Genomic DNA, 23,452 nt, shown 5'->3' on the forward strand with positions numbered 1-23,452 from the left:
AAACATTTTGAAAATTAAAATCTTTTAGTTCTGTACTGACTGTAGGAACATATTACGAAGTTAGGCAGCAATCATATGCATAATTAAAGAAGTGATTATATGTATATTTATACCATCAATGCATAATCCTCAATTTGTTTAACATAAAACAGAACATCAAGGAAACGAGAATTTAAATTCCACTTGTTTAATATGGAACATTAAGTACACAAAAAAATTGCTTGTAATTTTAAAGTGTGTAACTTGAACAAAATTTCAAGGTGGAAAATATTGGGGAGGAAGTAATGAATGAAAAGAAAAGGAAAATTTTAATATCATTCTTAATGAACAGGAACTTCATTTGTAATAATTAAGGAGTGGTATGCTCCCATTTCAAATACTTAAAAAAAAGGTAATGACAATCTATTTTATACAAGCAAGATAGATGTAAGAGTTCTTAAGTATTCACACAGAATTTTTGTCAGGTCAGGCTCCAGCACATCAGGAAATACTCACGATCATCTCTCTTACACCATATATGTCTCTAATAACAACCATCTCAGAAACGTGTGCTTATATTCAGGTTAATAACAGGATGTATTCTGTGTTTGTGATGAGAAACTGGAGATTTTTGCACTATACATTCAAGTTGATTAGTACATTGAATGCAATTAAGAAGTCTTCACCTCCTTTATGCCCTTCTACCCTAAACAGGGAAGTATGGGATAAAACACAGTGGACTCACTGTAGAAAGGATTGAAAACACTGCCTGTTTGCAGAGAGGGGTCTCTGTGAGGTGCTGCTGAGGTGCAGCCAGACCTTCTTCTCAAACTGGAGTAGCCATGGCCAAATCTCTGTAATTTTGAGAAAAGGTGATTTCTGCTTTCTGCTAAGTACTAAATTTCATAGACCCAAACATAGTGACACCAAGTCATTCTTCCTCCAATCTCATCCAAGAACTGTGGCAAAGATTATTCCTTCATATTTTCTTCTCGCAAAGCATAAAGCATACTCATCTATTTTGATAACAGTATTTACAGTATTTTCTTTCAGTCTCTTTAGAAATGGTACCCAGCTGTCTTGAAGGCAGCCTTCTTTATATTTGATTGGCAGCACTCTGAAGACCAAATATTGAGCTGTTCTAAGAAGGAGTTAAAGAGCTATCATTGTAAATATAATGTTCTGTCTTACCAAGAGTTCTGTGGTTAATTGGATACCGGAAATAGACATTAGCCCGTATTGTCAGTGTTGTACGAACTTGATAGGATAAGGAGTCACCTGTCATCAAAATTAAAGGTATTATAGAACTTTCTGCACCCTTAATTCTGTTGCTCAAGGGATTCCAGCTTTCCACTGACCTTTCAGCAATCCTTCTGTGCATGGATACCAACTATAAGATATTAACAATCATCTGCTCCTGAGCAGGGAGGAAATTATGTTGTGTACAGAATGTGTGTACTTCCTGGTGAAGGAAAAAAACAATACAAAGTATTTAGCTTTTCATTTCCTTACTTTTCAGAGTTTGTGTTAAAAAAATGACATATATAGTGATGTTAAAGTTGTAATATGTGAGGGATTGAGATAAAATGAGTATGAAATTTTGGTTTATGCAGCACGTGTAAATGTTTGAAAGCACTGTAAATTAACATTTGACAGTACTTGTATATTTAATAGTATCGTATTATGATCTTAATGCTTGTTCAAACCATTACTATTTGTGCCACAATTGCAGAAAAATACATTTTAAAATACTTGCTAAAGCTATCTAAATACCTTATCTTTTGTTATTTGTACATGTTGAGGAATTTTAGAATAGCTAATACTATATTATTGCTTTGTATTATAGAAAGAGAGTCTCTCTATTAATTGCTTACTTAGCATTGTGTGTTTCCTCTGATTCAAAAGCGTTACTCAAATTAGTCCCTCTGGTTATCATAAGAACTGTGAGAGTCTGAAAAATAAAAGCTGTAGTGCAAGCCAGTGTCAGTGACACCTGCAAAAATGGTAAGTCAATAGAATTAATAGAAGTATTTTTGTGCAAAGAAATGTTATTTTTATGTAAACACATAAGCAATGCAAACCAAGTTATAAGTAGAAAAATAGAAAATGCCATTTTGTGACAAGATTTGTAAAGTAAATCAGTTATGACAAAAAAAAAGGTTAAAAGTATTCATCCTAATTTTAAAATATTTACCGCTTTAAATATTAAAAAATGTAGAAATAGTGAAGTAACTGATAGTTTGCTTATGCATTGCACATTAAAAATATTTTCAAATGAGCTAACATGGAAATCTTGTCAGTGCTCTGTTATGACTTTCATTTATTAAATCATATTGTTAGTGCACTCGATTTCCTGTATCTTATCCTATATATTAGATCATTGTGGTTTATCCATAAGCCACATGCAACTCCTAGGCATCTCAAAGTGCACTGCAACAGTATGGACAGAGAAGATGGTGAAACTTAACCTGCAGACTGTGTGTCCCAAGGAGTAATACTGCATGTGATGGTTTATAAATTCTGCCAAGAGTTTGAGCTGGAGCTCTGCTGGTTTCTTTTGAAGAGGGTGCTCACTGCACACCTTTGCTCCTGATATTTTCTTTTTGCTACTGTAGCCTGAAAAAATCTATATATCCTCAGTTAAATATTGCTGTAGCTGTTGTGATTCAATCCACTTTTTCATCATTCAGATATCCATCCTTAGAAATCATTTAGAATAATTAAACATTACATTGTGTGATCTTGCTTAGCAAAAATTTATGGGATTGTGAAACCGGTTTTCACAGAGAACAATCCCTGAGATGATCTTAGCAACAGGGAACTCTATGGCATGAAAAGTTACTAACTCATATATATTTCTAATGAAGTAGAACGTTACTAGATCTGATAACTCCTGCAGAGAATAAAGACACTGTTCTACTTCAGTGCTATTTTAGGTCTTACATAGAATTTAAACATTCTGCCTCTCTTCTGCTGGCCCATTCTTTAAGGCCACATTTCTTCTGAAGAGAAAATCTACAAATCTTGCAAATTAATAAGTAAATAAAAAATTATGATGCATTATAAAATGTCATTTCATTTTGGTAACTGTTATTCAATAACATGAATTAGACTTTTAGAATACTGCTTTTTGTGTTAGCTATCCTTGTGGTTTATCTTTTAAGGAAAGGGAATCTGAGTAAGAAGAAACCTCATTGCAAGTCTCTTCTGTTAAGCCTTTGCTGAGAATTTTTATGTGCCAATTATGGACTGTTCAGATTAGCAAAGCGTGAACTACCAGTGCTTTTACAGCAGTTAGTGAATATCGGTTTGAAGTAAAAAAAAAAAAAAAAAGAAAAAGATTATATAAAATACTTAAATATATACTAAGAGAAAAGAAAAACAAGTTCTTTTAAGTGCTATAATAGTCTTCTTGAAAAATTAACATGAATCAACCCATCCTTTTAATTATACTTATTTTAGAAATACCATTTTGGAAAATCTCAAAATTGACACTGGGCTAATAAGTCCTTACCTGATGCTAAAGGTGTAAAAGACAATTGAAATTCTCAGATTTTTGTTTCTGTTAAATGACAGAATTCTCAAAATAATTTGGAAGGAACAAAATGTGTTCAAACTATTGTAAGGTAAAGAAATAATATTAATTGACATATATTGCAACACTCAATGGAATATAGTGTGAAGAGTTACACTAAGTCTGTGTGAATTTGTTCGTCAGTCCTGTCACTTCAGTTTTAAGATGTGTTATCTGGAATGATTTACAGGTACAAGGGACTAAAAAAGAAGACATCACCATTTCACACCAAGGAATGTTCCAATTATACTCTGTTATCCGTATTACAAATTTATAATTTCAACTATCTAAAGTATGGGGCCAAGGTTCTCTGTTGTTAATTGATATGGAAATGAATATGTTAACATACTTTGCAATCTTTTGGGATATTGAATGTGATAGGACATAAATATTTAGCAACTGTATATCTGACTAATATTTTTAAGTAAGTTGGAAACGCCTACTTTGAGCATACGCAGGTTTTTTATTTATAGATTCTATATTGTAACCATTTTTTATCAAAATGGTTATATACATCAAAGTAGAAGTTTAAAAGATGACAAAATGTCTACATGAATTGGCAGGAGGTGTACTTTCCTGAATATTGCACAGTTAGGCCTGTGTTATATATAGCCATAAATTGTATTGTCTTATGTAGGTTTCATTCAGTTTTTCTTTTGATTGCACATATCATTTAAATTCTATAATAAAAGTCAGACCAATACATCTTATTCGGGGAAGCTGTAAAAGTATTAAACATATATTCCCCAAAGTATCGTAAGTCATAACTGAAAACATTTATTTTCCTATACCAGAGGAAGATGTCTCTTTCATGCTTTCTACATTGAACAATGCAGAGACACCTTAATAAACCAGATCTTTTGAACCATCAAGGCACGCTGACGTGAACCACTGACACTTCCATCAACTTCTTCTCCTAAGAGTCTTGTATGATCTTACGGGAAGTGCAATGCTCAAGCATTAGGTTCGAGCAGAGAAGAGCTACCACTGAACTTACAGGATGCCTTGATCTTGTGAACAGTTTATATACACATAAGCATGCGTTCAAGCTCTGTGAAGTCACACAGTCTGCAAATTACCCCATGGAATGTTTTCTTGAATGATCTGCCATCACTCTTCTATGGTTATTGTGCTTCCTTACTACAGTAACTGTGTGGATAGAAACAAGATGTTAGAATATGTGTAGACTTTCTTATCTCTTCCCGGTGTGATAACAAGAAGGAATAATACCTTCAGCAAACTTCATGCTAGCAAACACCAGGGGCTAAGAGGCCCACAGTTTGAACTCACAGTCCATGTCAGAAGATGCTTTCAAACAGAACAGAAAAACAAAGGCCTAATGTGTTCACATTAGATCATTCCTGAGGCACACTATCTCGGGCTAAACTCACTCCTACAAAAACATTGTACAAACCTGCTAAAAGAATGTGAATTTATGGAAAACAAAACTGTTGATTTAACTAATATTTAGACTGATAAATTGTCAACTTTTACTCATTATTTGGTGACAAGTTAAAGAAGACATTATTATGCTACAGTGCAGGTTAAACTTGAAACATTCAGTAGGCAAACTACAAAGATCTAGCTGAAGGACTGGGCCTTTCCTTGGCATGGAGCCCTGTAGAAAGGCATTCTGCTCATCTTAATCAACCAGGAAAAAAAATATATAGCATAAGGAAAGTATTTTTCATTTATGACTAGGGGAAAGAAAGTCCCCTATTTGAAAAATATGGAATGACACAGAACTTTTTGAGTTTTGTAGGCCTGTGCTGCAGTAACTTTTGCTGAAACAAAAAAATAATATAAATGGAAGTTAGGAAAGAGCATGCTGATAGAGCAAATAGAAGGAACTTACTATACATGCCTTAAATGTCTCCTCCCTTTTCTAAGGAGCCAGATGCAGTAAAGTATGCGTTGTAAACCATTTTCTTTTGTCAAGAAAAATTTGTTCTCTTTTTACATTATTTGTAAGGCCAAAATGGTCTTCTAACTGCCACCAAAGAACTACCGCTTTTTCATTGTGTAGATACAATAAAATGTGTAAGAGCTCCCTTTCAGGCTCCTTCTTAACTTATTAATATCATAGGTGTTTTATTGTCTGAACACTTTGTTAGACTGGTGTACGTGGAGTCTTGATTTCACTGCCTTCTGTGTGGTCTCCTAGCATGTTTCCTACTTGTTGCTTATGACACTATGAGGTTTCTGATTACCTTAACTCATTGTTTGAGGTATATACTGTGATATGAAAGGCTAATAATCGTGCCAGCATATCGTGCCAGCATATTGTGCATGACTGTATTTCATTTATTTTTATCTGCTTATTTGGTCACCGTGTTGAATATTACCTTCCTAGCCCCTTGCCAACTTGGAAACTGCTAGTAAAATATGTACTGGCTTCATCCTGTAAACAGAGGGAACATTGCTACAAAGACACAGAACTGCACTATGAAGCAGTTTCTAAATGAACTGCCATTTATTTATGTGCAAATAATGTACTCTGAGGAAAACAGAGAGGGGTTAGCTGTTGAATTCAGAAGTATATTGTAGAAATATGGGGCAGTTGTAACTTGACTTAACTTTCATGTAATTTTATTCATACAGCTTTTCTTTAGCATCATGAAGCTGGGGAAAAGCAATTCTCAAATGTATAGTGGAAATGACAGGTGCCTTAATGACTCTGGAAACTATAGCTGTTATTCAAAGTTACTTTAATCATCCCAGGTAAAACTCTTGTGAAGATCTGTGTCTTGGTTCTCAAAGTTTCCTGTCTTAGCTTCGAAAGAGTCCTGATGTGAATAGTTTTGCATAAAACACTGTTCAGATGAATTAATTCATCCCACTTAATTGCTAATTTAACACTAATTCAGTTTAAGATTTGAATGTGACTCCATTAGGGAAACAGTTGAACATACAGTGTAAAAATTTACAAATATCTATTTTACTTTAAGGGTGGTAGACGTTTTGTAGAGCAGAGACTAGTGAAACTTTTGGAGCAACAGTCCAAAGTTTATGTTTCTTGTAGCCCAGCACAAACCATATTGTCAGGTTTGTGACTGAGGATATTCTGAATATATGAGATTGTTTCAGAGCATTTACTTCATTGACGACTGATCAGCTGAAGACCACAGACTGTGAACCACCACCCTACAGAGTTTTATTTACATAAATGTAATTTATATTCAATGTAGACTAACCTGCCTACATTCTTGATAATAAAGGGAACATGCACTCATCTTTTAGCATCTGTGGGCTTGTGTGTATACATGTTCAAGAGGACAGCCTATGACGCTCTTTATGGTGTCAGCTGCAGTAACAGCCTGCATAATGGAAGAGCAAACTCTTCCAAGATCTACTTAGAAAAAGAAGAAAAAGAAGGCTATTGTTAAGGGAGAAAAAGAAAGAGATTGTTAAGACCAGGAAACACAAATTTGCCAACGCAAAACCAGCAGAATATGGCTAGCATAAATGCACAGACAAATAGAACAAAACACACTAAGAAGAAAGACACAAAGGAAAATGAGACAGATCCTGTAAGTAACATTTCACAGCCGAGGTAGCATCTTTACAGCTGATTGGTGTTTCTCCTCAAGTGCCTATGGACACGAAAAGCAAGGTAATAAGCTTGAAAGAATGTGTGATTTTATATTGGATGTCTAAATTTTGCAGGCTCAGTCTCAAGGGAACGGTTTGTTTGGGAAAAGTCCCAAGAAGACAGTGCTCTTCTTTACAGTCTGGTCAGAAAAATGAAAAGCCTTAAGCTCCTTTGAGTGCCCAGCCCTGTAAAGCCCATTTCAGACGAGCTGTGTTGTATGAGGCGTGTTGCAACTGCTTCCTGTCATGCTGTTTCCCAGTCAATTTTAGAAGTCAGCCAATATGGTGTGCTATCTGAAATGCTATAGTAATTATGTGTTATTTACGGTAACCAGAATTGGCACATGCATGTCTGAAAGTGCTGGCTAATAACCAGATTTCTTCAGTGTGCACTGTAGGTTGCTTCTGAATGCTCAAGAGTATAGATAGAAAATGTTAGCAAGGAAATTAGGTGTATTTTGCATCCTTCTAGATGTGACTTTCTGCAGACGTGTCTAGCTATTGTCCACAGACAAATGTGAAAGGCTGTGTCCTGGTTTGGCTGGGGTAGAATCATAGGCCAGCTATGTTAGGCAGGCTCAAGCCAGGCAGGGCAGCTGACCTGAGATAGCTACAGGTGTAGCCCATCCCATAATGTCATGGTCATTGTAAAGAGAGGAGGGTTACTGAGGAGAAGGGGAGTTCTTGTGAGGTTGCTTTCTACTAGAGTTCCTAGTGCTCCTCTTTTTCTGCTAGGACTACTCTGCGGTACATCCTGAAGACAGCAGGAGTATTATTTGGCTGAGTGTTTTCTGGTTTTATTAGTGGTGTTTTCATTAAACCTGTTGTACTTTCACCTCAGGTTTTCTCTGTCTTGATTCCCCTCACTGGTTGGTGAAGGTTTATCAGGTTATAGAGCAACTGTTGCAGTTTAGCCCTGGTATAGCTTAAATGTAGACAGGCTATAAGGTCACCTGGGATACCTTTGGAAGCCTGCAAGCTAGACAGGACATGAAATTGCCAAGCACATGCTGCCTGAAAAAGCAGAGGCTGAATGTAACCACTGAGTCAGCTGATAAGTAGCAATACACAGAGAGAAGAGACTCAAGTGTGGTCCTTTATTAAGAACCGATCATGAAAGAATTTGAGAGAATACATGTATAGAGGGAGTGAAGTCATAGCTCCAAGGCTGATTAATCTTAAGGTTAATTTGTTTACTGAAGGTCAAGAATTTTATATAATTAGAGGTGATAGTGAAAAAGGAGTTCAAGAGACACCAGAGGAAGCTACAGTTGCCCAATGGCACGCGGTATCATATTGTTACATATTGTTTTCATTGTACCAATGAAAAAAGTTTTATATGGGGGAAGTACAGCGTAGCTACGAGCTACACTAACCATTGAGCAGTGCTAACAGCAGTTGCTGTCTGAAATCAGTTCAAGGTCAAATATTACTGCTTCCTATTGTTTTCTTTGTTTGTCCTTATGAGCTTTATGTCACCACAAACTCTCCTGAATGTACTCAATACAAATACATATCCAATAATAAAACCAGACCATTTTTGTTGTGTTTAGGTAGAATATCAGATGATTTCTTTCTTTGACAAAGAAACTCCATTTATACTTTCTGATGCAATCTATGTTCTGGAGCATATGTGTTGCTGTTGCAAGCATGACACCATTTTGGTTGTACTTCAGAGGTGTTCACTTTGCCAGCTCTAATGCAGTTTTTAACAGCTTGTCTTTTTGTGACATATTGCAATTATGCCAAACTATGTAATCACTTATTTCACATCGAAGTTTCAAGTTTTTGTATGATATGCAGCCTTGAAACTTAATATTCCACTACTCAATAAAGCAATTAACTGCCTTCTGGGGGTGAATTTCACAGAAAATATAATGATTATTCTTGAAAAAAATAATTTAATGAACAGAGCTCCAGAGATGTTATCTCCATCTCATTGAAGTAGGTGGGAGTTTTGCTACTGACTTCAACTGAGTCAGGCTTTAGCCTCAGGACAAGATGCTTGTCTAATGAATAATAATGAATGACTAAGAAAGGTTAAGCTGTGGACTTTCTTCCTAAAAAAGTCCACTTAAAAGATTATTATATACCTTTGTTTTTCAGGCTCTCAAGCTTATATATGCTTAAGTTGCTCCCATGTTTTTGGATGTGGCATTATGGCCTGTTAAACAGCCGGAATCCATCCTTTTGGTTGGTGATAGTAGTGTGTGGGATTCATAGATATGATTTTTGTTTAGCTTGAGAAGTAAAAATTTTACAAAATGAAAATAAAAAAAAGTAAATTACTGTTTCAAACTCCTACTCAAAGTTACCCAATTATGAAGTAGTTTGCTGCATTTTCTCAGCACTGGAGTCAAATCTCTTGAGAATTTTTTCGTAAATCAAAAATATCTATGAAACTTCTAATAATAACAGAATAATTTTTTTTTCCACTTAGATGTGGAGGAAATTTAAAACATGAAAGGTTAACAAAAATTAGGGAAGTGATTGCATTTGATGTGAACATCCCTGGAAGTGTTCAAGGCCAGGTTGGATGGGGCTTTGAGCAGCATGATCTAGTGGAAGGTGTCCCTGCCTGTGGGACTAGGTGATCTTTAAGGTCCCTTCCAATCCAAACCATTCCATGATTCTATGTATTGTTTAATAGAATAGTCCAATACAGGTAGAATTTAATTACCTGTCATTGCTCAGGAATTTTTTTTAAGGGTATAAAGGAACTTCTGAAGAGGTACAAAATTGTGACCCATGTCCAACACAAGAGTAGGATAAAAGTAAGCAGATTAAGGCACTTGCGTCATATCAAAAGAAGTTTCTAATGGTCGGGTTTGGATGGGGACATAGTTGCTTGATTGCTTACTTTGCTTTTACTATTATTTATTCAGGATTCTTGGAGACAAATTTTAGTGGCTTGAATATTGAAATGATGTAGATTCTTTGTTTTGCATATGTGGCTTGAAGTATTATCTTGCCTCAGCATCTTTCCATTGTGATAAAAGTGGTGATTCTGCCTAAGCTCTGCATTTATTCCCAGGGTAGAATTCAGACATAGCCTTCTACATCCTGATTCAAAGAGCTGTTAGGATAATTAAAATAAAAATGGGGAAAGTAGTTTTTTTTTAACATGACACAAACTAAGGGATCAAAATGTTGAAAATATTGAGACGGATAAGGACTAAATTTTGTAAAATTATACGCACACTGCAGCGTTCAATTTATGCATGTATAATCTCTAAATTCTCTTTTAACTACCAAATATGTTTCAGCAAAATGAGCCCAAAATCTGCACACTTTATAGAATTCCAAAGAACTAGCAAATATGAAACTTTTAATGTGAGGTTGTCTTTGAACTTCTGACCCTTTCCAAGGCTCAGTTACTGAATTCAATACATCAGGAGGATGCTTTTCACTCATATGCATATCATCTTGACCCACTGACAGGACTTGAACGAGAGAGTACAATGCAACTCTTTGCCATTTAAAGTAGGCCAGATAAAATGGTGATCCCAACCTGTGTTTATATAAATGCCTAATGACTAAAGCAGTACCCATGTAAAACATAAGAGACTTTGCTCAGTTGCCCTTCTTTATCTGGAGTGAGACAAACTCTCTGTACCAGATGTCCACTTACATAAATAGGAATGAAGCCATAGAGTACCTAATTTTGTAACCCACTCTAAAGTTATTTTCCTAGAAAGGGAAATCTTAGACTGGTAACCATGACCCAGCTTCTGCATTTTAATTATATCATTCAATAAAAAATAAGAAACCTGCCTTCAGGAATCGAAACACAACATGCTGACTCAGAAACCTTGCAATCACATTCTTTCCTCCTTGCCTGTCTTTTCTAGCATCATGAATTTTCCTTATAGTGGCACAGCTTATTTCTACCCGGTGGCCTACATTCATCAAGAAGGGTGTAAGGGGATAATCTCCCTGCCACCATTTTATACATGGCTGGGAGGTGGAACAGGTTGCTTCTATCAGACGGGTTCTGAATGAGAGCTTTAACCACAAAACTATTGCATAAAACCCATAGCACTGCAGTCCACTGTGTTTTAGAACAGCTACAATGGCATTTTTTAGAATGCCTAAACCCTTCTTTTAATATGAAGTGAGTTCAGGGCATGCCTATTACATGTGGCAGTTGTGCACTCGTGTGTATTGCACCTACCACAAGAGGCTCATGCATCTCACTCTTCTAAGAATAGCTACATACACATGGAAAAGCAAGTAAAGATTCTTCTGATGCCAGCAGAAAAGTCCTATGCAGCTACGTCAGACATATGCAGCAAAGAAGAGTTTGAGGATTGGTTGTAACTGAAAGCAATGAATCATTTCCCAGCTGCTACACAGGTAAATTAACTCCCAGCAGAACCTTCTAAGAGTCAGTGGGTCATGAGAATGGATTATGTCCCTGACAAACAGGCATTACCTACCTAATAAGGACACAGGTGATGACTGGACCATTATTTCCAATAATATGTGTATAGGCAACACGCAGTATGCTGAATCCATGATTGGTAGAGTTCAGGAGAAACCAGATTAATTTTTTTAACTAAATTAGATCCTTTAAGGGATGGTTTCTCTCCCTCACCACAACTTTTCACAAGATCAACAGATTATATCTATGTTTTTCTGCACAAAATAAAGATCCAGCTATGGTTCTGATCCTACCCAAATCCTTTTAGCCAGGCAATTATCACGGGATGGCCATGTAGTGTACTCAACAGATTTTTATAGATTAATTTTGGGGTTACCACGGTGTCCTAGGAGTGTTTGAAGTTTGCTATATCTTTTATTTAAACGGCTGTATAGTTCTTTTAGAGACAGAAAGCAAAGCGGTAACAAGTACTTCCAATTAAAAAAAAAATAGTTTAAGTTTCCTGGCTTCACAAGCCCTTAGTAAAAATTTTTTCAGAATCACTGTTGAAGTCCTGCCTTAAATACCAGGCTGTTCAGACTCCCAGTGAGACACAGGGGTCCTAGTCCTCCAGTATCATTCAAGTCACTGATTCAAAAGGTAAGTAAGAATTCACAGGCACATGTCCCAGGTTTGTATAATTTTACCTTTATGAAATGTTGACTTTATCTGTGTGAAAATGATACCTTTAATGATGGCACAACACAAACTACAAAAACACTATTCCAGTATACGCTCCACGTGGTAGCCACCAGACTGTTCCCCCTCCTCCCCTTCATCACTAATGCAGTTCAAAACCAGATAAAATTGTCTTTGTCTCTGTTGTTGTTTGTGTCAGCATGCTATAATTTGGTAAAACATGTGCTTTCTGATAACCCCTATTACTCTCTCAGAATCCTAAACTTAAATTCTCTATTTATTTTCCCTTTCAGAGACGCCAGGAACCTATATTTGGAGCTTAAACATTATTTTTGGTTACTTGATTATTTTCTTCAGTGTCACTAGTAACAATCCAGTCTATATTACTGTACTTGTAGTGATTGTTAAAACATCTCTGTTGGCTTATCCTTGGGGATGTCTTTTTCTTGTCAGTGTGGGACCTTTATGCTCTTGCTCAGCTGACTTCATTATCAGGTTCATTGCAGCTGAAAACACAATAACCTACAATATAGAACCTGTTGTAAAGCTCCTTTCTATCTTTTGCTCGGTTTTTTAGTTTGGAGGTCTATAATAAATATCATGAAAATTGCTTTATAAGAGTCTCTCGCCTGCTGCTGCACTATGTCTGGTACTTTATGCCTTCTTTGGATTCTTATACCAACTTAGGTGGCCTAGTCTAGCCTGCATTGTGATAGCAGAACACTATCTCTATTATACGTAATGTTGAGAACTTAGTTCTTTTTACAAGGTTGACTTTTTAACTGCTCTAAAATTCACATGCTATACTGGATTGCCTTATAGCTAGGTATCCTCATGTGGTTTCCTATTCAAAATTTGAGAACACATGAATAAAGCAATCTTCTTCCAGCTTGCTCTCCCTCACCACAACTTTTCACAAGATCAACAGATTCTATCAATGTTTTTCTGCATGAAATAAAGATCCAGCTATGGCTCCGATCACACCCAAATCCTTTTAGCCAGGCAATTACCATTCCACTGAGTGGAACTTACTCATTGCGCCTTTGCGGAAGCAAAACTGAAAATTATATTAAAAAAAATATTTTGTTCTCAAGACAAACATGAACTTAACACATATCAAAAACATGTTGTGCACCATGGACTTAGTAGCTGAAAGGCTATCTAGCTTACAAATGTGGGAGAAACTGGGCAGTTCTGAAGGACGTGCTATTGTCCTTGATTCTGAACTAGGAGGTATGGGTTTAGCTTAGCTTCTCTGCACGCTCGGGAAACCTAAATTTAACTCTTAAACAACCACAAAGAATTTAAGTTTCTCAGCATTTAAGTGAGCTCAAAAATATTGCATATATGTGTGTGATACCTTTTATATATCATACATAATACACATATATTTATATGTAACTATTATATAATATCATCTATTATGCTTATATATAGAAAATATATTTATATATTTACATGTAGAGGGAAGTGAAGCTCTTCCCTGCTCACTATATATTTCTAAGTACTACTTTCTGTTCCCTATAGGAACTACTATCCAGAAATTTCTATCACTCCAGGGATTCAAAGTTCGTCTTCCTTCTGTCCTTGAAAAGTAGGATAAGTTTCAGACACAGAAACCTTAAGAAAAATCATCAGGCACAGGGGTACATGCAATCTGATAGACTCTGTCAGGGGAATTGAATGGAAGTAGTGTGTGGGAGGGAGATACATGGGTGGTGGGGGAACAACTTGTTCCAGTAGCATAATTAGGAAAGGATTCAGCAAATATTAACCATTTAACTTAAGCTATACAACTGATAGAATCTGTGACCATGAGACTCTCAAGTAAGGTGCTGCCTGAGATGCATGAAAAGGCAGAAATTTTTAATGTGTTGATGGCTTTTACAATAGTAATGGCTTAATGAGATGGATAAGAGGATGCTCTAGTTACTGTAACCATCATTCAATAAAACCAAAATCTTTGGGCATGTGCATGTGGGTTTTTCCACTTACCCTATCTATAGATGGCCATAATGCTACTGAAGAGAGAATGAGAATTTTGGAGTCACATACGAGTCTTCATGTTGCCTTCAGCAGTAACATTCCAACTGCAAGCCTATTTATGATTATAGGCAGGTAAAATACCACTGGATCTCAGGGGAAAAAAATTTAAAAGCTAATGAGAAAAAAAATCTGAACTAATTCAGTTGTCAAATAAACAAAATACATTTCTAGTGAAATTTTGGTTTTTTTATGATGTCAGGTTCAGCAACTCAGACCTCTAATTTGCAGGAAGAGAAAGGAAGGCATTTGATAATTATAGTTTTGAAAACTATAATTAAAATACACAGCCATGCACCCTGAATTCTGCCTCTAAGAGTGATTTTCTTAACTGCCCAGAATATACATACTCTTCATTTCCCTCTTAACTGTGTTGAAATTAAGCTTCATCTGCCCAGCAGTCAATCAGGGAGAAGTCTACTCAACACCTTTTTCTCATTTTGTGGTTGATGCCAGCTAACACAGTAGTTATACTTCCTCACTATTATATCCTCAAATCCCTCTTCTATCTGTCAGTTGACAACCCTCAGGCCTGGAAGACTCATGTGCTCTGCTAACACAAACTGGACATTTCAGTAGTGAAGTGAGGTATATGGAATCCCTTTCTTTTATTCAGTCCCTTTTATCATAAGAATATCTGAGAACATCATGACATATCCTCAAATGTAACTCTGTAAAGTCTTTTTACTGTTCAGTATAGCAATTTCAGCTATACACTACAGTGAAATATCTGATGGCTTTCGCTTTTACAGAAGTATCAGAGTTAAGATTATTTCTTTTTTTACAAGAACAAACATTATCTATTTTTTTGAGAATTCAATTCAGTAATGTAGAAAAATATACTATTGTCCTGGTTTGGCTGGGACAGAATCACAGCCTAGCCATGCCATTAGCAGTTTCAAGTCAGCCAGGGCAGCTGACCTGAGTTAAATACAGGTGTAGTCCATCCCATAGTGTCCTGCTCATTATAAAGAGGGAAGGTTTGCTGAGGAGATAGAGCTTCTATAGGATTCTTGCTGAGGTGCTTTTTACTCCTTCTCTGGCTTCTCCTGAGGTCTGCTCTTTGGTTGATCATGGCGTATTCATTTGGCTGAGGATATCTTTGTACATCGCTGTTGGTATTGGTGATGGTTCATTAAATCTGTTTCACTTCTACCCACAGGTCTGCTCTCCTTTTTCCCAATTCCCCTTCCTGGCTGGTGAGGGGTTGTTGGATGATAGAGAAACTACCCTAAAAATGTTTTTATCTCCTTTGTTTCAAGGATTTGTTAAAATATGGTGCCTTTAATTTGCAGGGAAATACTGCAACCTGAAAGTAAAACTACAGGATCTTATTGATACGTTTAAATGACGTATCTTTTTGGCAACAACAAAACCACTTATTTTAGCGGACCAGAAGGAAAATAACTGAAGGAGTTAAACATGAATAAACACATTTAAAAGGAGCAAGGGACAAATCAGATACATCAGGTATATTAGTGGAAGGAAAGAAAATAAGGGAGGGGGGAGATTTGTAAAGTACCAGATTTCCCGAGCAGGTTCAGAAGAACCTTAAAATCAATAACTTGTTCTACTTTGTCTTTGTATCTAGCAAACTAAATGGTCATCTGAAAAACAATCCTAGATGATCTACTGCCTCTGGCTATGGCAATGCAAGAGCACAGGCTGCATGTAATTTTAAGTTTAGAGGAATCTCAAAACAGCCTCTGAATTTTTCTGTCTTACTGTGAAGGGTAAGTGTTTCCTACTGTCCCAAGTATCTAGTCTATACACCATAGACTTTTCCAAAACTATATCACTGATATCTTAATACAGGCTAAATAAGACCCAGTCTTCTGAAGACTGAATGCTAGTAGTACTATGCAGAGCATCTGAATCTGAATTTATATCAATGCCTGTGTAAATTAATAGAAGATAAAGGGTTTCATCATTTTACATGTGGTGTATAAATAATCAGCACTGAACCTCTGTCTGCCTCTTTGCCTTGCAAAAAGATGATGACATTAGACATCAACCTATTTGGAGAACGTTCAGACTCAATTTCTTAATACATGCAAAATGCTTTTTAAAAAAAGTTGATAAAAAGTATTACAGATGTGCAAAACTTTATAAAATACAATTTGAGGAGGTAAGTGAAACCTGCCAGAACCTCACACGTCTTATAATTCAAAATGTGAAAGTACATGCCAGTGATTCACTGGAAGTAAAGGGGTTTGTTGCCAGGACCATTGCGTTTTGAAAACAAAACTTCTGTGGTGTAATGACTTATTCATGACTATCTTACTGTTTTATCTTAGTCTCATAGTACCAGCTATTGAGTTGCAGCCTGAAAGTAGCAAATGGGAATGATGGACTTGAGTGTGGTGAGCAAGGGCTTTTCTACAGAACATCACGAAATTTTTCTTCTCCCTTCAGTCCTTGTTATGATTAAAGGTTTCTGTGTCTTGATACTAAAGTACATAAAACCTATTCAAATCACTGTTGTACATATACTTCTGTATAACTGGCTCCCTCAGAATGCTTGACTCCTAATTATGTGCTAAAATAAGAGTGAGGTGGAATAGAGAAATTGGATAGAATAAAATGATCCCATCTACTTCATAATAGGCCAAACTGAATAATTCAAAGTGGTCCCTAAATCACGGATAAATGCTCACTAAGAATTTTCTTCATAAACATTTTTTTTTTCCCCCTAAGGAGCAGCAAGCCTCAGTTACTTATACTATTTCCATTAAGCCACTTTTTTCTTTTTCAAAAGATACAAAGGGAGTTTTAATTCAAACATCATGGCTGTTGAAAAAAAAAAAAAAAAAAAACATTTAAGAGTCTGAAGATTTTTGCAGTATACAGATATTTCAAGCTGATTACGAGATTAAGTAAAAGAATTTCCAGTGGTTTTGAATGGAAAGCTGGGACAACAGAATTGCTTGTGTTTCTAATGTGATGTCTAATTTCTGCCTCTAGTTAGCACTACTTAGTGAAATCGTAGTTTCATCATCTTAAAACAAAGTATGTACTTTTCCTCTAACACACTACATACAGTAACTACATACCATCAGTATGCGTGCTCTGGGAAAGCAGAATACTCAAAATACTTGTTCATGTTACTTATTTGTTCAAATAAAACGATCTTATTCCACATTATTCACAAATGTTTTAGCATAATTTTTCAAGAACATTAAGAGGAGTTTGTGCCTAAAGATCTTTATATTCATTACTTAGCGATCAGACTGACACAAGCTTGTGTGTGCCATCTTATTTTCATATGTGCACATACACAACTATAAAAGCTTTCTAGAAGAATGATAAAGTGGGGAAGTCAGACTTTCATTTCTTTCCTAGTTTAGGGATTTTGTGTGTGTGTGTCCGTTTGTTTTCTTACAAAGGATGAAGTAAATGTGCAGGGGAAAAAATGTGACACCAATTAGGGAAAACATAGGCCAAATATAATAGAAGTGAAAACATTAATGAACACGTTTTTCTCATTTTCTTCCCAATTAATTTTCCTTTCTCTCACTTAGAAAATAAAACTGAAAAGTGCAACTTCTAAAATTAATGTTTTAAATCCCTTTGTATTTTAATCTTCTCACATATTTTTTCCCCAAGAGCATGACACTGATTTTTTTCAGAAACAATCAAAAGTATCTATTTTTTATAAAGCAAAAACATAGATCAATTTTATTCAAATACTGCTTTCATGAAAACTATATTACTCAAGAAGCAACATGGTGCAAATGTAAATCTTTTCTTTGTGTTATTTTTGATTGAATAGGTTGTATTTTCAGTTCATCTCTGGTGATGTTTCAAAAGGTGCGTATATTATAGATAAAAAAAAGTTTTGTCTTCCAAGGTGCAGTTTCTACCTATGGGCTCCAGTCACACCAGCTATCAAAATCACAGAAGGTTTTGATGTGTCATAGCCATAAGCTCTGGTGACAAACACACTCTATGCCTTAAATTTTTTTCCTTAGGGCAGATACAACAGAGATAACCTACTCTTCATAAAATCATTTTTGTGGTTCTGTTTTACCACTTGTTTCTAAAAACATAAGCATTTAAAAATAGTTGCAGATTGCCCAAGTAGCTCCTAGAAGTGGGGGTCATCAGATCCTTTCAATCTGGCAATTTTACAAAGAAGTATTGTTTGCCATGGAATTCTTGCCACACTACTGACTGTTTGCCAGTTTCTGATTAACTGTTTTCCTCAATTCTCTTCTACAAAGTGATCCTTTAAAATAAAGAGGTAGTACAAGATAAAATTTTAAAGAACTGTAATCAGGATTTTCAATTAAAAACAAAATATTCCTAGTATTAATAGGTTCATTCAATTTTAAATACACAAAGGGATAACTCTGTCTTCTGAAGGACAATTACCATGACTGATGTTTTTTATTTTGATTGTGGGTTTATTTTTCTTATCAGTCACATGTAGCTGTATTGCAATGTTGCCACAATTTTGCAGTCACAAAGTCTGATGGCTAATTCTGAAGAGGTGTTCAAATATTTCGAAAACATAAACAAACACTCTTGTTTCATGCATTTTACTGGTATCAAGTCCAGAAACTGAGGTAAAACCAGAGGTCAATAATAAACTTTGCTGTTCAAATTTTGAATTTTAAAGTTAAGGAAACAGAAAAATAAAATTATTTTCTATTGTAAAAAACATATACTTCAGAAAAAATATCATCTGTTAACACACAAGGAACAAAAAAAGTAAGACCCGAATTGTCAGATAAGCTTTTTTTATGAGCTATTCACCCTACTCTGTTTCCTACAGTATCACAAAACGAGCAGCATTTCTTAGGATACAACATGAAATCTGCCACAGAATCCAGTAGAAGTGTTGTTTCAATTCTTCTTAATATAAATTCAGGAAGTATGTAAATATATTTTAAATTTTAATTCTTCAACAATGTGCATTCATTATCAGAATTTAGCTCAAATCAATTTTTTTGTTACTGAATTTAAAGATATGACAAAACCTCTTGGGTATCTTTCTCACTCCATTTCTGAGCATAGCTTCCATTAAGATTAATGGCTGTTTTGTATCTAATGGGAATATATATCTTAAGAAAGAAGCTGATGTAGAAGCAGAAATTTTAGTGGAAATGATGAACAATAGAGGTCATGATTACAATAATTGTTGAATGAGAAATTTAACAAGATTCTATGAAGGAAATGTTCCTTTCTTTAAACAAAAAGGCCACATGTTGACACTAATCATATTGAGTAGACCTGCTGAAGCTGATATTCCAAAGATTTCACTGGGGACCGTTCTCCAGTCTAAGACTGAGATTCCTTCACTTACTCAGTATAGGCTTAGATGTGTTATTCTCAGTTGTTCAGTGAGGCTGGGGCTCCTCAAGGATGGATAGCTGAGTAGGTGTGGAAATTTCCAAGGGCAAAGACCTAAACCACCAGCTTAACATGAAAGAACACTACAGAAGCTGGCCAAAAGTTTTTGTCGCTAGCGTTGGTTTTACGATGCGGACTGTCTAAACAACACAGTGATATGTCAGATATCAGTTTTAGCATTTAACAGTTCTTAAATTATAAGAAAACAAATTTGATCTATACTATCTGTGCCTATATGTACTTCAGAGTAGCATCCTCCTGGGTTTTATCATTGAGGTATAAATGCTTTAAGGATTTATTTAACTGATTTGTCTTCAAAGTGAAAGCCTGATACGGGGCCGTTGGAGTCAGATAGAGCAATGAGTGTAAGAAAGATCTGATTCAGGCCCTACACGGCTTAATTAGTTTTAAAAGGTACAAGTTTGAGAAATAAAAGGTGTATTCTAGATATTTTCATTTCTTAAAGTTAGAAGAACTTTTCCTGTTTTCAGCCTTACTTTTTAATCCTGAAGGCATTTCTTCAGTGTGTATACATTTATGCTAATCATATACTACAGCCATGGGTTCCTCTATCAATATGAAATGTTTTGTACTTGCTGTTTTTGTGCATCTTGTATTGTTATGTGCAATATACAAAATAATGTGTCTAACTATGCCATTTATGCTTTTGAAAGAAAAAGCAAATTACTTACTGAAGAGAATGGCATTTGCATGCATGTGTGTCAGCTTTCAAGCCATTTCCCTCTACAAAATATTGCTTTCTACACTTAGAAAAATGCATCCATCCATCAGTTACAAACCATTTCAAAGCACTTTATGAATCTACAGAGCAAAATGTACTTATCTTACATTGGCAGTGTCCCAGCTGTTACAAAATTGCTATTGTCCTAATACTTACAAGGCAATTTTAGCATCAGTTAATAATTTTACAGGATAGATAACTTCTAAAGCATTATAAAATGACAGACATTAAACAATAGCAACTTAGCATTTTTTGAAACAGTACATGACAGCTTAAAAACTAAAGTGATTTTAATGTATAGTCTACGCAGTTTTAGTTTCTCATTGACAATTCCTTTAGAAGATAAAAATGTGAAAAATCCTTTTAAATAGTGGGTGAAAGAATAAAACAAATTTATCTTTAAAAGATATTCAGTAAAAATCTCAATTAGGAATAATGTCTGAAATCTTCCTGTACAGATAGTAGGTGACAAGAATTAGAAATTATTTAGGCAGGAAAAAAAAATGATGGTATCATTTAATGGTAGGGTACCACAAAATAAAAAAGGCATATCTATTCATTAAATCTAATACAAAAAGGAAAATACCGTGAACAGCATTTTATAAAATCAGTATGCATTATTTCTTCTCAAAAACCGCTTTCTATCAATCTTAGTTTAAGGGCTCCTTAAAGGCAAATTCTAGTTAAATTGTTACCTCTAATCTTGTTTAAGTAGCCATTGTGGCCAAATGTTCACTTTTTGGTTAGACATTTATAATTTACCTAATGTACAGCATAATCTCTGATAGCAAAAGGTTTGATGATGTGTAAAGTGTAAACTGTTCTAAACAAATTAAATTAATTGATATTTGAGGTTTTACTTTGGTAATAACTCGAAAGAACCTTTTCAGTGCAACTAATGTACATCACAGTGGCCTTTCTCGTCAATGTACTTATTAAGTTAAACCGATTGTACCACTTGCTGTCATACAGCACAGGTAATTGACCACCTCATCAAACCATAGCAAAAAGAATCCCTTAGTGCCTAATTACTACATTCTTCTGTACTATTGAACACATTAAAGCAACATTAACGTATTGTGCTACATACATCGTTACCCAATAGTATTAAAAGGTCCTTGTACTGGAAAAAGGACTTCTGATTGCAGTACATCTACTTTCAAAATTCTGTCAATCTAACTTTCAAAACATGTAGTGACTTCAATAGTTTAAACAGTTATCCAAAGAGAAAATGTCAATATTGTAGTTCTGCTTTACCTAAATATCATGAATGTTGGAAATTTGGAAAGTCTGCAAAGAAAGTATAGAACAGATCTTAGGGCTCGCCAAAGTAAATGGTTGAAGTGGTGACCCCAATCAAGAGGCAAATAGGTAATTCCTGACATGCTACTACTCGTTTATCCCCAGATGCTTTACCTAATGGGACATTATTTAAAACTTCTTGCAAAGGAGTAAAGCCTATAGAAATGTCTCTAAATGCAACAGGAGAGAGTTGAGTTCTTTTTTTCAGAGAATTCAGGTATGTGCAGCTGCCATTACCCACATTAGACAAGGTTTCTTCTTCTTTTGAAGTCATGCTTATTATATGAGTGAGCACACCCTTGCTGGTTTACTCCCACAAACAGGTCTGCAGGGCCAAATACGCAACTGAGCGCAGACAGAAGTACTGAAATGTACTGAAGTGGGCTGAAGACAAGGATCTCCAGAAGAGATTGTGCCTATATGAGGGATAGTTTTTCAATCATCATCTTTGTGAAAGATTACAAGTACTATGTGGCCACCGGAATTCCTTAACAGTCCCTCACTTTAAAATAATATCTTCCTTTGAAGCAGCTGACTCACATCATGAATTCTGGCAATGCAAGATTTCTCTTACAGTTACACCTCATCTTTGTGATTGTCAGGAGGCTGAGACCTAAGAAACTGAAGCTCTGCAAAAAAAAAAAAAAAAGTATGTAACTGCAATCTACCACCTTCTTTTTCTGTTTCATGCAGAGGTTCTTGAGAACCAGCTGCTACCTTAATGTTACGTAAAACTTCTAAAACCATTTTTAGATGGGTGTGTATATACAGAAAGAGATCACCAAATTGTGAAAGAAAATAAGGTGCAGAGACAGCTGCCATAACAATATACTCTCTTCTAAATTACTATGGACTGTCTCTTCATCCAGTGATAACACATAGTGGTAAATAAAAACAGGTTGGTTCACATTCTGGTTTGTGTGAGAGGAAGGTAAGCTCTTTATTTGCTGAACTTTAAAAAAAAAAAAAAAAGTAAAACAAACAAACAAAAAACTATCTGTACACTGCAATGACAATAACCAAAACTTAATTAATAGAAATTCTTAGGAAGATTTACTTTCTGCCCAACCATTCTCTGCCAATGTGTAGCTACTAGTATTTTGAGTTACTGCCAAAGCATGTCATTTCTGGACTCATAACCAGTTATCAAAGAATAGGAGACACAGAAACTATCAGTAAGTACTTGTGAACTGCCTTCAGCCCAGCTGCTCTGACATACCTCAATCCCTACCTTAGAGTTACCAGAAAAAAAAACAGAAAGAGTCCACAAGACTTCAAATTGTTCATCCTCTCTGGATCACTTAAAAAGAACAAGAAATCCTTCTGAGGATAAGGTACTCGACAAAAGAGCTTCTATGCTCTATAACAGCTTCACCTGGATGGAGCAGCCTCAGTGTTTCTTCAGGGAAGACATAATCCCTTCAGACACCTACGTCATTCTGTGCAATGAGTTTATAAGGGCGTTTTGATCTGATTGTGCTGAACCCATTCTGACTGTGGAAACCATATTTTAAAATTTTCCTACCTGAATATGTTTTCAAAACAGGATAGGTAAGCTGTACTTTTCCCTAGAAAAGATAACAACTACAAAGTTAGACTTCTTTGTCTTGCATTGTTTTTCTCCCCAGTTTCAACTATTTCTATAACAGATTCTACATTAATAGTTAACATTCGACTCATGTCTTCAGGTAACATTCAAGATGTATTACTCACCAGCAGCCTGGCAATTTCTGCATTTCTATCATAGAATATTTACTCTGTCCTGTATATATGCTGTATCTCAACACTTATTCTTGGCAGAAAG

This window comes from Leptosomus discolor, chromosome 3 (assembly GCF_034619465.1).
Source record: "Leptosomus discolor isolate bLepDis1 chromosome 3, bLepDis1.hap2, whole genome shotgun sequence".
Classification (NCBI taxonomy): domain Eukaryota; kingdom Metazoa; phylum Chordata; class Aves; order Leptosomiformes; family Leptosomidae; genus Leptosomus; species Leptosomus discolor.